This window comes from Seriola aureovittata, chromosome 10 (assembly GCF_021018895.1).
Source record: "Seriola aureovittata isolate HTS-2021-v1 ecotype China chromosome 10, ASM2101889v1, whole genome shotgun sequence".
Lineage (NCBI taxonomy): Eukaryota > Metazoa > Chordata > Actinopteri > Carangiformes > Carangidae > Seriola > Seriola aureovittata.
The window spans coordinates 14,910,409-14,923,121 of record NC_079373.1 but is presented as its reverse complement, the minus strand read 5'-3'; the positions used below and the strand labels follow the sequence as shown (position 1 = coordinate 14,923,121).

Genomic DNA, 12,713 nt, shown 5'->3' with positions numbered 1-12,713 from the left:
AACGTGCTGTGGCCTGTAACTGCAATCAAAAACTGCTTTAAGCAAGCCCTCTGACAGTGTATCTCTATGCACTTGACTAACTTTACAATACAGAAATCAGGCCTCTAGACTGAGTGCCTCTGTGCGTGTGTTTGTGTGTGTGTGTGTTTGTGTGTGTGCACACGTGCATGTGTGTTGCAGTGTATTTGTGTGTGAATTTGTGTTGATTAGAGAGAGAGAGAGGGAGGACGCACTGTGACTCAATCATGCGTGAAGAGGATTTTCTGTTCAATAGGAGCTGCACACTTGCATACTTGCATTCTAATGACTCCATGTGCATAATCATACAAACAACTACAGATGCACATATGTGTGTGTACATGCACCCCTACACAAACACACATGCACCACTGAGTGCCACTGTTTTTGCCCTCATGATGGAAGAATAGGGGGAGACAGATAGAGAGACACCTAACTTGTAGAAAATACAGCATGTGTGTGTGTGTGTGTGTGTGTGTGTGGTGTGTGTGTGTGTGTGTGTGTGTGTGTGTGTGTGGTTGCCATATATCATGCATCATGTTTGTGATGTATGATAAAGACTTTAGATGCAGACTTCTAGTCACAGCTGTGAAGGTCTTTAGGCCTTTATGTGCTACATATCAGCCGCTGAACCGTGCAGTCAATGCCAGATTTTTCAAATACGCCTGAACAAGATGAGGCATGGACAGCATGTTTAGTGCTCCTCTCCCAGTTTTTCTTTGCCACTGTCATTATAGAGTCTAATCCTGTGTTGAAACATTGATGGAGCTTGCATGGAATAAAAGAAAAAATTACGCAATGTGAATCTCTCTGCTTCTCCATATATGTTTTGAGTCAGTTCACTAGGACAGACAGATGTAAATGAATTGTGTACATCATCCTGCACCTCTAACACACATGTAAAACATTAATCTGGGAGCATCTCTCTCTCTCTCCCTCTCTCTCTCTCTCTCTCTCTCTTCCTTCTCTTTCTCACTCTCTCTCTCTTCACTCAGTAAAGCTGGAGTTGTTATTCTGAGTGGTAAACATGTGCTAAGGGGGGTGAATGGCTAAGTTTTCTTTTTATCCAATAAAAATGTCTCCTTGCCAGATCGATTGTTGTTGCTAGGAGACTGAAGCATCCTTTGGCAAGGGGCTACAGCTCTCCACGTCTGTTGTTTCCCTCTCCATCTCTCTCCCTCTCCCTCTCTCTCTCTCTCTTGCTCTCTGTCACGTGCACGCGCACTCACACACTTACTTACACACACACACACACCACACACACACACACACAACACACACACACACACACACACACACACACACACACACAAACGAAGCTGGCGGGCAGAGCAGTGGCGCCCATCCTCTCTCTCAGTGCGACTCCTCCGAGGGATCAGGAGTAGACTAAGTCAAACTTCCAGCAGCTTAAGATTTGTGCGCAACCTTTGAAGGATCCAAGTCGTCAAGGTAGGTCAAATATAACATGTTCCTTACTAGTGGGTAAATGTGTTGCAGTCTTAGATTACGGGTTAGGCGACAGAGTGCAGTGAAAAATTGTCAGTCCGGGACCGTTCGAGCGCGCGTCAGCCAATCCTACGGTGCTGAGCAATTTGCTTTGAACTTTGCGCAGGATTTAAACACCCAGTTGTGCTGCATAAACCTGGTTCCTGTGTGTTCATTTTAATGCTCCTACAGATCGCGGTTTGTGATAAAGACAAAAAAAAGCCCTGGTAGCTAATCTCTGCAGCAGATGCATGATAAAGATACAGAAGGTGAAACAAAGAGTATCTGCAGCTGCGTATATTACGCTGCGTGGAGAAGTTATTTGGGCTCAGGCAGACCGCACCAAGGCTTTAAGCTTCCTGGGGAAAAGATGGGTGGGTAGTGCGTCTCTGGAAACAGGCATACAGGTGGATCTGATCACCGGATCTGGTCACTGTTTATCAGTAGAATGACTTTCCGTTCGCCTCTAAACAACCACTCGTCACCAGTGGCGCGTGGACCTGTACTGAAGGTACAGCAGGAATAAAAATGTCTACATTCACATCAGATGTTCGTCTGACTGATGTCCCTGCAGTTTTATCTTTTTCACTGACAGTCGAGCTTAAAGGTGTGAGAGAACTTGAACTTAGTTAATAGATGAACATATTTCTGCATATAACCCACATGTAGTTCCTCCCCAAAATGATTTTACCTTGCACTCCAAGTCAAAATAACATGATGCTTTCTGGAGACAAGGGAAGAATCGAGGCTCTTGCTGTATTCCTGCAGAGCAGGTGTGTCTGTATAACAGTCAACAGTGAGCACAGAGTGACCTTAGTTTTTCTACACAGTTCTAAGCCAATAAATAACTTCGACTTGTTGTTAATGGCGCTTGTTTCTCTTTTCCTAAATTAAAAGGTGAAACTTTGCCGAAATGACAAGCAGCAGACAGGGATAAGATCACGTTCCTGTTTTATTGGATTGATGTACTGGCACTGAAAAGTGGAACTAGAATTATATCGTACATGATCTTATAAAATCATGGAGCTATTTCCCTCTGTGATTATTACTTACTATGTCTACAACGGTATTGGAATTGCGATATCAACATCAGAAGATTGGATTGCTACAGTAAGAATAATGAGAATTTTAAATGAACTCTTATTCTTTATGTGCTCTATTAGAGAGGAGTGAAAGAACAAACATTTACTCAGAGGAGGGGTGGGCAGTGCTTGTGCTGCTAGATATATGAAATGCTGGTCCCATAGCAGACATGCAAGTAATAATAACAATAATAATAATAATAATAACAATAATAATAATAATAATAATAATGATAATAATAATAATAATAATAATAATAATAATAATAATAATAATGTCATGTGGCAGTAAGGAGTGAAAGCACTGAATAATGCAGAATTTGCACAATTTTTTTAGGGGTGGGGTCAGCATATATTTATACATGCACATGTGTGTCTGTGTGTTTCAATTTTGAAATCTTTCTATATTACATAGGTTTGCCTGTGTCTTTTACTGACACAACGCAACATGTTGGTGTGTGTATGCAGATTGCTTGTGTGTGTCTAACTTGTTGCATAATTAGAGTAATTTCATACGTGTGCGTTCACACTTACAGTGTGTACAGTTTGTACATCAGACAGTGTCTGTGTGTGTGTGTGTGTGTGTGTGTGTGTGTTGGTGTGCAGTGGAGGGTCAAACATGGTGTAGAAGGGGGTCGCAAGTGTGGGTGGGCATTCGGTGGCCTTGTTAAATCTTATAGACATGCATACATGCTTCTCCATATAGGTGTGTTTGTGTTTGTGAGGGTGCACGTGTGTTTGGAGAATGTGCATCTTTGTGCGAGTCAGGGGACAATTGTCCGTCAGTGAATGGATTTGGCCTTGGGTTTCAGCATTTTCTTGCTGGTAAATGTGCTTACATGAGCTTGTGTTTGTGCATCTTTGTGTGCATGTGTGTGCCTTGTAGCTTCCACACAGCACCACACTCTCTGGACTGCATGCAGCACAGAACCTCCTCGTTAGCAGTGTACTAGCACAGTGCATCAAAAAAGCAACAGTGATGCCCTCTGGTTTTGAAAGATATGTGAATTGGCAGAGGAGTTACGTGTGGATATGTGTGTGCTGTGACACATCTGGGTGTACAAGCAATGCTGATTGTAGAATCTGGTTTTCCTGATACTTCAATGTCTTATTCATTTCATATAGCCTAAATTCAAATCCCCGTCATAGAATTAAAGATTTGGAAGGAAGAAATACAGTCAGGCCTGGGGTAATGCAATAAAAAAAATGAAAAAAAACATTTCTGTGTTAATGCCATGTGTTTCTGTGAAAGGCAGCTCTCCGGAAAAAAATGTCATACAAAATCTGTCTTTTGAATATCAAATACTCAGCCACTATTAGCCTGAAAAGTAGTTGTAAAAAGTTTGTTGTTTTATCATAGATGAAGCACAGTGGTGGCTATGGTCAACTAGAATTCAGTCAGTTGCAGTTAAATCCAATACAGACCAGTTTTCAAAGGGTAAAAAAACGAATCAAAATATCCATAGAAATTTCTGACGTCACACTTGCAGCATAATCCACTTCTCTGCTCTCCATCCATTTGCCCTCTGAGGCACTCTAACATGTGCAAACACACCTGCTCGTAACAGTGAAAGGATTATGCATAAGGACTAAGATTAAAGTGTGTTCAACCACATACAGTAAGTACTGAGAGTAAGGATAGAGAGCAAGAAAAAAAAAAGTGGATTATGCTGCAAGAGTGGTTTCTGAAGTTCTGTGGACATTTTGTCGCTATTGGAAATGATCTTAACCAACACAAACTCCAGTCTACCTCAGGCACCATGCTCCGTGAAGGACAAACCCACGAACCTTTTACAGAAACCTTTCATGCTTACAGGGGGGGACTGTTTCATATTTCAAAAGATTTTGTTCAGGGTAGTTAATAGTAGATGAGTGGTATGAGAAGAGGTTCTGTCTATTTTGCATCTTTCTTTTTTTTTTGGATGTGGCCACAGGTAGAGCTTTAGTTTTCACATTCTGATCTGAGGAGAGTCTATCCTGGGACGTGTTACAGGTAGAGCATAGACTTCTTCATCAAGGCTTTGTTGATGATATACACAGAGCATATTGTACCTCCTGTGAGTCAGTGGCATGGTCATTCAGTGATCTGCTGAAGTATATTTTTAGTATATGAATTGCCTTAGAAATGTGTTATAATGCATTTATAGTACTTCTTATGTCCTTTCATGTACTGTGATGTAAAGTTATAGTTTGGTAGTCATTAATATGCTGTAAGTGCATTTATAAAAACTAGATTGACAGTAGATGTACCAGACATAAGCTGTACTGTGGTATATTTTCTGAAGTACAGTATAGTGCTTGAATCTACATACTACTTTTTGATAGTTTGCTTAATATGTTTTAAAAAGTGTGATAATGTTGTTACTTGCGGAAGCGTAATTTAAGTTCTAATTTTGCATTGTTGATTCTACAAAGTGTATTGAAGTAGTATTGTACGGTAATACATTCAAACATTGTTTAAGCCTTTTTAATGTAAAGCACATAGAATTCAATATATTGAATATAATGAAATTTGCAATATAAACATCCTCCATTGAAAATGACATCAGAGCTTGTACTTACCATAAAGCCTCTATGTGTAGGATCTACATCTTTCATCAAATCAAATCATCAAATTGTTCTGATAGAACAGGTCTCTATCAAACCTGGTGTAATCTGTGTGCTGCCTTCAGCCCAGTGATGCTGGTGCTGCTGGGCAGTGCTGTCTGCCACTGGAGTTGCCAAAGTATACATTTTTTACACTCTTCACACCAACTGGCTTTAATCTGTACTTTTGTATAACACACATTCAACAGAATGTGTCTAAATATACTGCTGAATACATGAATATTCATAAGTCCTTAGTCCACAATGTGCACATAATTAATTAAGAATAATTTATCACTGTAATTTGTTACTGTATTGTTTATTAATAATAAATTATTTGTAACATTATATATTTAAAATCTGTGGAGCATTTTAAATGTTTTGCAAGAACATTTTATCCATTTTCTGATAACTTTCGACACTGACACTGAGTTTCCACTGGTTCATCTGTGCCCTATTTTACTAACAGTGTTTCTATATAGAAATACTTCTGACGCTCTACAAACGTTCCCAAGGACGGTGTTTAAGAGCTTCTTAATGTTGCTGTCCATGGTGCTGAATTCATTTTAAAGTAACTTGACTGATTTAACTCTTTGTAAACCATCTTTTATAATACATGCAAAGTATTAATCACATTAATATGCTTAGAATGGTCACGCCGCATAGAGCATAAAAATAAATAATGAATTTCCCTTTTTCAGTCTATTCTTTCTGGTTTCATGTGTTCACCAACGCTGCAGACCAGGGGACGGAAACATGGGATCTAATCTCAGTAGAGTCAAGAGGAGTCTAACACACTAATAAAACAGGTAGGTAACTCCAAAACAATTACTTCTCACAAACAACAACTGAACCGATTATAATAAACAGATATATTCCTCAAAATATGTAATAATAATAATGATAACTTGCTCAAAACCAAAAAAAAAATGGTTATGAAAAATAAAAATTGCATGAAAACTCACCTACCAAATTGTGGATCCAAGATGAGCATATCTTTGCCTCTGCTGCTTTGATTTTAACCAATCGTTTTTCTTTTAAGTCCTGTTTTCAGTTAAAAAAGTTAGCATCTCTATAAAGTTATATTCAGATGTTTCCCAGGAATACTTAGTACGATGTAAAACAGCAAATGTGAAAACATTTAGAGTGACATATTCTTAAAAACAGTGACTTAAGTACTTTGCCGTAGTCGAGACTTCGAAGAAAAAAGCGAGAAAGAGTCAAAGAGTTTAGACAGAAAAGGTACTGTTGCTATTCCTAACCAGACAAGTTTGTGGGAACATTTATGTAGCCTTTTTCATTTTGGAATATAGTTTTGTGATGTTTTTATTTATGTATTTCTTGTGTTGGTATTTATTTCCTGTGTTTTGGTCATTAGTGCAGGGGCAATTCCAGGATTTCACATATTCACATATTTAAAAATGTGGCCGAATCAGTGTTGGATGATTGGATGGATGATTAAATTGAACATTTGAACCTTTTAACCAGCCATTTGAACCAAACATAGGGGGAATGAACTTAGAGCTAAGGAACATCCCCATTACGTGTAAGTAACTCAGTGACACAGTTAAGGGTTACAATATTTTCACCAAGGCATGAAAAATGATTGATATTGTTATTTACATGTAAGATTGCTGGTAGGATTTCAATCCTCATTTTCATTTACAGCAACAGGTATTTGTGGTCTGTTGTAGCTATCCTGCAATAGATCTCCATGTTAACCTTGGCAGAATCAGATGTACAGACACTGATCAAGCCATGCAACCGAAATTGAAATTGAATTGTTTTAAAGCCTGTTAATCTCAATTCTGAAATATAACTGATATTTCCGATTTATATGCACTACAAGATTCAAATGAATGCCTAAGTTCTTCTGTTTTGCTTTTCAAGTTTTTGTAAAACTACTGTTGCTCTGCTCCACATGTTTCTCACACTGTTATGCTCTAGTGAACGAACAGGGAAGAGTCTGGAAATCACTGCTGCTTCCCACAGCTCAACTCTCATCAGCAACAACAGTCACAACACACACTGAGCCGCGCGCACACACACACACACACACACACACACTTAGCAGCACACACGTATACACACAGTGTTAGCACTCGACTGTCTGTTCACTGACATCCCCCCCTTTCCCTACATGCACAGACATTCACACACACATACATGTACACTCTGGGGATGAGGCAGTGAAAGGGCAGTGGGATGTACAGCTGTGATGGTGTGTCTCAGAGAAAGATCAGACTCTTTAATAAATGATGAGCTTGAGGAGGGAAGAAACGTGTGTGAGGGATAGATAGTGAAAGGTGGTTTATTGGTCATGTGGTGGCTACTATCAATACAAAGTGCCATCCCAAAAGTGACAGGGAGTAGGTAATTCACAACTTCTTTAAATGTCTGTTCAAATTTTGAAGTTTGCCGTTCTATACCTGATGACAGCTGTTTTAACTGATGTGGTGCAACAGCTGACACAGCTAATGATTTAGGATTATGTCAGCTCAGTGTGATAATGATCTGGCGGAGTTGCAAAATAGAAAAGAACAATACAAATGTAGGTGAGTTCTGGTGTTTCATATGCTATTTGGCGGTGATGGAGCTTTTTTTAACTTTTGTGAATTAACATGTGATATTAAACCAACCAAATGGAGGGTTAGGGTCTTCAGTTACATCCCCATTTGGTATATTTTTGACCCAATGCTTCAGGCCCAAGGCACATCACTAAAACAGTGGATATTGCACATACCAGTGTAGGGGTCTACATCCTTATCCCAGACATGCCAAAGGTCAGTACTGTCGCATGTTAAATTGTTTTATCCATTGCAATTGAAATACTAAATGATTGTTGCATGAATTAATGAATGAATTTGTTTATTTTTGTGTCATAACCACTGAAATGGCCCATCACACAGGGGATTACATGACAAACAATAATATCCAACACAAATAAATCCTTCCGGCAGTTGACGTTCACATTCAAAAGAAAAACAAATCATTGCTGCATACCACATATGTTCCTAATCAAGAGGGAAAAAAGTAAAACAAGTGTTACTCATAAACAGAAAGTATACTTACAACGTAAAATGACAGAGTTCCCATGCATTTAAAAAGTCATTTCACAATGCACAGTGTTCTCCAGTGATTTAAACCCCTCTCTGGTTGCATTACAGGCACAATAGCCTTGGCAATCTTTCTCTACCCTGGATATTCAGCACAGGTTGAACCCTCTCAATCCAACTGGACTGTTTTCCCTTGCTCTCTGCTGTGTGGGCATCTGCCTCACATTTGAGAGCTGCATGTGTGCTGTGAATGTCACTGTGAAATAATTAATAAGTCATAGAGTATACAGCATTTTGCAAAAAGTTTGAATTACCACTAGCATCATTATTATTATTATATATCTCTCACTTTCAGACTATCTTGGGTTTTAGCCAGGCAAAACAATTATCAGTCAATTATCACACAATCTATTTAAATGCCGAATAATCACAAGCATTGGTATAATTCATTTATGCAACTGTCAATCTTGCTAATTTCCTAAAAAGTTTAGTAAACATAACTTCTGTTAAAGTGTGGCTTTGCCTGATTCAGTCAACTTTCAATTTAGTACTGACAACCTTCTACAGTAATATAGGGTTGTCATGGTTTTTGTTGTTGTTCTTCTTTTTTGCCACAGATCAGGAAACACATTGCACGCATACCACATACATCCTTTTTGAAAATACCAAATAACAAATAATGCGATTCTTAATATGAAGTTCCACAACAGTAGACTATGTGCAGACTGTTTGGCTTCATTGAGAGTAATCACTCTCCCAACAAATCCTGGGCTAATGTGGGGGAGCAAATCAAAAAGTTAGTACATCATTTAAACTCTGATGACTGCAGTAATTGGTTTTCCGCGCATGACCACCTAACCTGAAACGACTAAAACCAACCAACATTATTTCTACCTAAAAGTCTTGTGTCTCTGTCCAAACCAATTATATTTATTCTTCTGAGTTATACTGTGGTCAATACTCTCCATTACTCTCCACCTGTCCATTGTGACGCTCTGTACAACTCATGTATCGACTGCAGTGAAGACAGACTGGCAGGGTGTGAACATGAATTAAGTAGGATGCAGCAGCGCTCGTGCCATGGCGAGGTTGACTGATGCTCCACGATGACTCCCAGGGTCATTACATGACAGTTAAGTTGATAGATGCCATCCACAGAGGGGTAATTCTCCTTCTGACAGGCCCGCCGCCCTCCACAGTGATGAAATGCGGATCTGATGAATGCTTTCACACATTTTCCCAACCCTTGTCTGCTTTTAGGCTGAACAGTCGTTTTTAATCAGGCCATGTCAGATGAGTTGTGGACCACCAAAACTCAGGAAAAAACACAAAGTAAAGATGAAGACAGAGACACCTGCTTGAAACTCAATGGGAAGACATGGTTGATACATCTACGGCCTCAACTAACAGTTATTTGTATAATGCTGGAGATTAATTAATCAATTATTATTATGTTTTGGTTTGTAAAATCCCCGAAAAACATTTAAAAAGATATCTATCACAGTTTCTAAGTGCCCAAGCTGAAGCCCTGTTTTGTGGAACCAACAGTCCTAAACCCAAACATATTCAATTTAGAACGATATAAAACAGAGAAAAGCAGAAAATCCACATATTTGAGAGGCTGGAACCAGCAGTTGTTTGGCGTTTTGTCTTGATGAATGACTTAAATGAATGAATGAAAATAACATTTTATCTAAATTTAGGATTCATGGGGGGTCTCGGTGGCTCACCTGGTAGAGCGAGTACTTGGGCTCAGTCCTTACCACAGTGGCTCAGGTTTGAATCCAGCCCTGGCCCTTTACTGCATGTCATCCCCTCTCTCTCTCCCACCTTTCCTGTCCCTCTCTCACTGTCTCTATCACAATAAAGGCAAAAAACTGCCCCCAAAAAACTTCAACATTATTGATTCATTTCAATTTTAGCAGTTTCAGAGTTAACTGATAGTCCTTGTGTTCCAAACCATTTTTTGTAGGTCTCACTGCTGTAAAATCTACTGTGTAAAATAGTCCACAATGCTGAGCACTTCACTGTAGACTTTGTGTGGTACTCAAAGGTTAAAAGCTCTTTTAGTGGAGAATCCCTTTGGAGTACCCACTGCACATGAGAGCACAGTTTAGACTGTGTGGCCCTGAGGCTCACCACTACTTGTATGGGTTAATCCAATTTTTATTATAAATGTACTTCTTTAACTAATGTACTGTATACTGTACTGGAACTGTAGTTCTGTTTGTTAAGTAAAGATCAATGGTTGTCCAGTTTAATCTTTTCAATGTCAGCTGTCTTTAAGGTCCAGGAAATCCATTTCTATGTTTCTAACATGATGCGGCCTTTAACCTTTGAACTTAACACAGGTCACAGAATGGAGTGATTAATCAATACAGGAACAGGCCGTTTTCTATCTGACTGTGTGAACGCAACATCAATAGTCATCTGAGATCAAAGGAGCCAATTATTGATTATGATTGGTAAAAGGTGATAGACTGGGGTTTAACCCAAGTTTGCCATCGTCACCTGACACAAATACACCATCATCAGAAGTTTTCATTTGATTGGTTGCATGGTTGCTCCGACATTATCTAATCAAATTTAAATCCCAGTAATTTTTTTCTGCTTTCAATGAATGGACAGAATCTACAGTTCTTTTTTTTATTGTTATATGATATGTTTGCTTTAAAAGGACAGAGGGATGTGCATCATGTCTTGCTGGTTGTTTGGCAGTTGTGTTTTTTGATATCTTTCTGTCCTATTTATGGATCATCAGTCTTTCCTGCCTAAAACGCACCTCGTAAATAATTAATGGTCAGAGCCCATTGCACCCGTTAGACTGTCAGAAGTCTGTGACGCTATGTCTAAACACACATACACCCACGTACACATGCACATGCACATGCATATAATTGTTATGTGGGGGTCAGAAGAGAAGTACATTTTTCACACATTTTGAATGCCGTCTTTCACAATTCATGTGCCTTCAGTTCACATTCCCAGTTGCACTGTTCTTATTTGGCCTTAATCTGCAGAATAGAGGGGGAAAAGTGAGAGGAACACACAAAGCAATTGGTTGAATTAACTTATAAACCTCTGACAGCGTGCATGTGTAAGGGGTCTGTTATTCTGTAAAAGCAAAGCTTCTGACAGCCCACCTCCCATCTCTCTTTTGCTATATAACAACAACAAAAAATATGAAAGAACACACACACATGCACATACAGTGTCTCCCCATGCTGTGAGAGTCACATCACTGATGCAGCTGTGCTTCTGTGAGGTGCACAATAGACAGATAAACAAGCGCCCACATGAACACACACACAGATGAGAGAAAACACAGAAACACACACACACACACACACACACAGGGCTGTGTTGTGGGGCTATCTCTCCTCTCAGTGTAGTGCGGTCCATCGACCCTGCATGGCTGCTCTCAGCTGGATACGTGTCATCCACAGCAGCCCTGCCTGTTAGGAGAAGAGCGAGGGTTGTGGAGGGTGTAAGGGAGGTGGAAATAAATGGGGAGAGTGGGGGACCAGTAAGGAGAGGGTGGGAGAGAGAGAGAGGAGGGGCAAAGGAAAAGGATGCAGGGGTGATGCCATGGAGGAAACAGAGGATGAAACACGAGAAGCAAAAAGAGGAGTGTGGTGGTGCGTGTGCAGCCTACTCACTGACTTCAGAGTTGCGCAGGGTCAGAGGTGAAATGGGGTTGTCTGTCAGATGTTACACTGCATCATAGCTCCCAGGGAGACAGGTCAGTAGTCAGCCTCCTCCTCTATCTGATCCTCTCTCCTCTTCTTCTATTGACAGTCAGGTTGTTTTCTGGCTCTTGTTTACTCACCTCATGTACACTATGTCCCCCATTTCTCTTTAATAGGTGTCTGTAGTGATGTTGCCATGTGCCAGCTGCCATCTGCTCCCATCCTTCTTTATTCAGGTAAGACATTTATTTCATACACGTGTGATAATTAAATATATACTGTATGTAAATGTAATGTTCTTTATTACTGAAATTTCAGGAAGGATAAACAAGGGAATACTTTGACATTTTGATTTCAATGTCAAAAGTTAGAGCAGATTGATACCACTCTCTAGCAGCTGGTTAACTTAGCTTAATATACAATAAAGATTGGTAAACAACAGCTAGCTTGGCTCTGTCCAAAGGTAACCAAAGGAGGGGTTACGTGCTGGAATGTTTCATGGCCTGAAGCAGTGACTTCCTGTGGTCTGGTTTGGACTCAAAGAAGTCACTGAGGTCACTGCACAGGGCCAAGAAAGAGTCTGGCACATACCCCCCACAACCTGTCCTTTTTACATGTTGGTGTTTGTTTGGATTAAACTAACAAGATATAATGCTTCAATTATAGGTTGCTAGTAGCCTAATTTCTATTACTGACAGAGCCAAGCTGCTGTTTCCACCTGTTTCCAGTCTTTGTGATAAGCTAAGCTAACTGGATGCTGGCTTCAGCTTCATATCTAACAGATAGATATGGGAGTG

At 39.8% G+C, this 12,713-nt stretch overlaps 1 protein-coding gene across 3 annotated transcripts in view; it reads left to right on the top strand.

Annotated features, from left to right (window-relative positions):
• The first annotated feature begins 1,310 nt into the window (after positions 1-1,310).
• grm3 (glutamate receptor, metabotropic 3) overlaps positions 1,311-12,713 on the top strand; it is a 39,387-nt gene continuing 27,984 nt past the window's right edge. The window contains exons 1-3 of one of the 3 annotated variants that reach the window (XM_056387704.1): positions 1,311-1,467; positions 5,912-5,980; positions 12,093-12,152. The gene's annotated coding sequence lies outside the window, so the exon portion shown is untranslated. Of the gene's footprint in view, positions 1,468-5,872; positions 5,981-12,092; positions 12,153-12,713 lie in introns of all 3 variants that reach the window. The other 2 variants (XM_056387705.1, XM_056387706.1) reach the window with 2 other exon arrangements.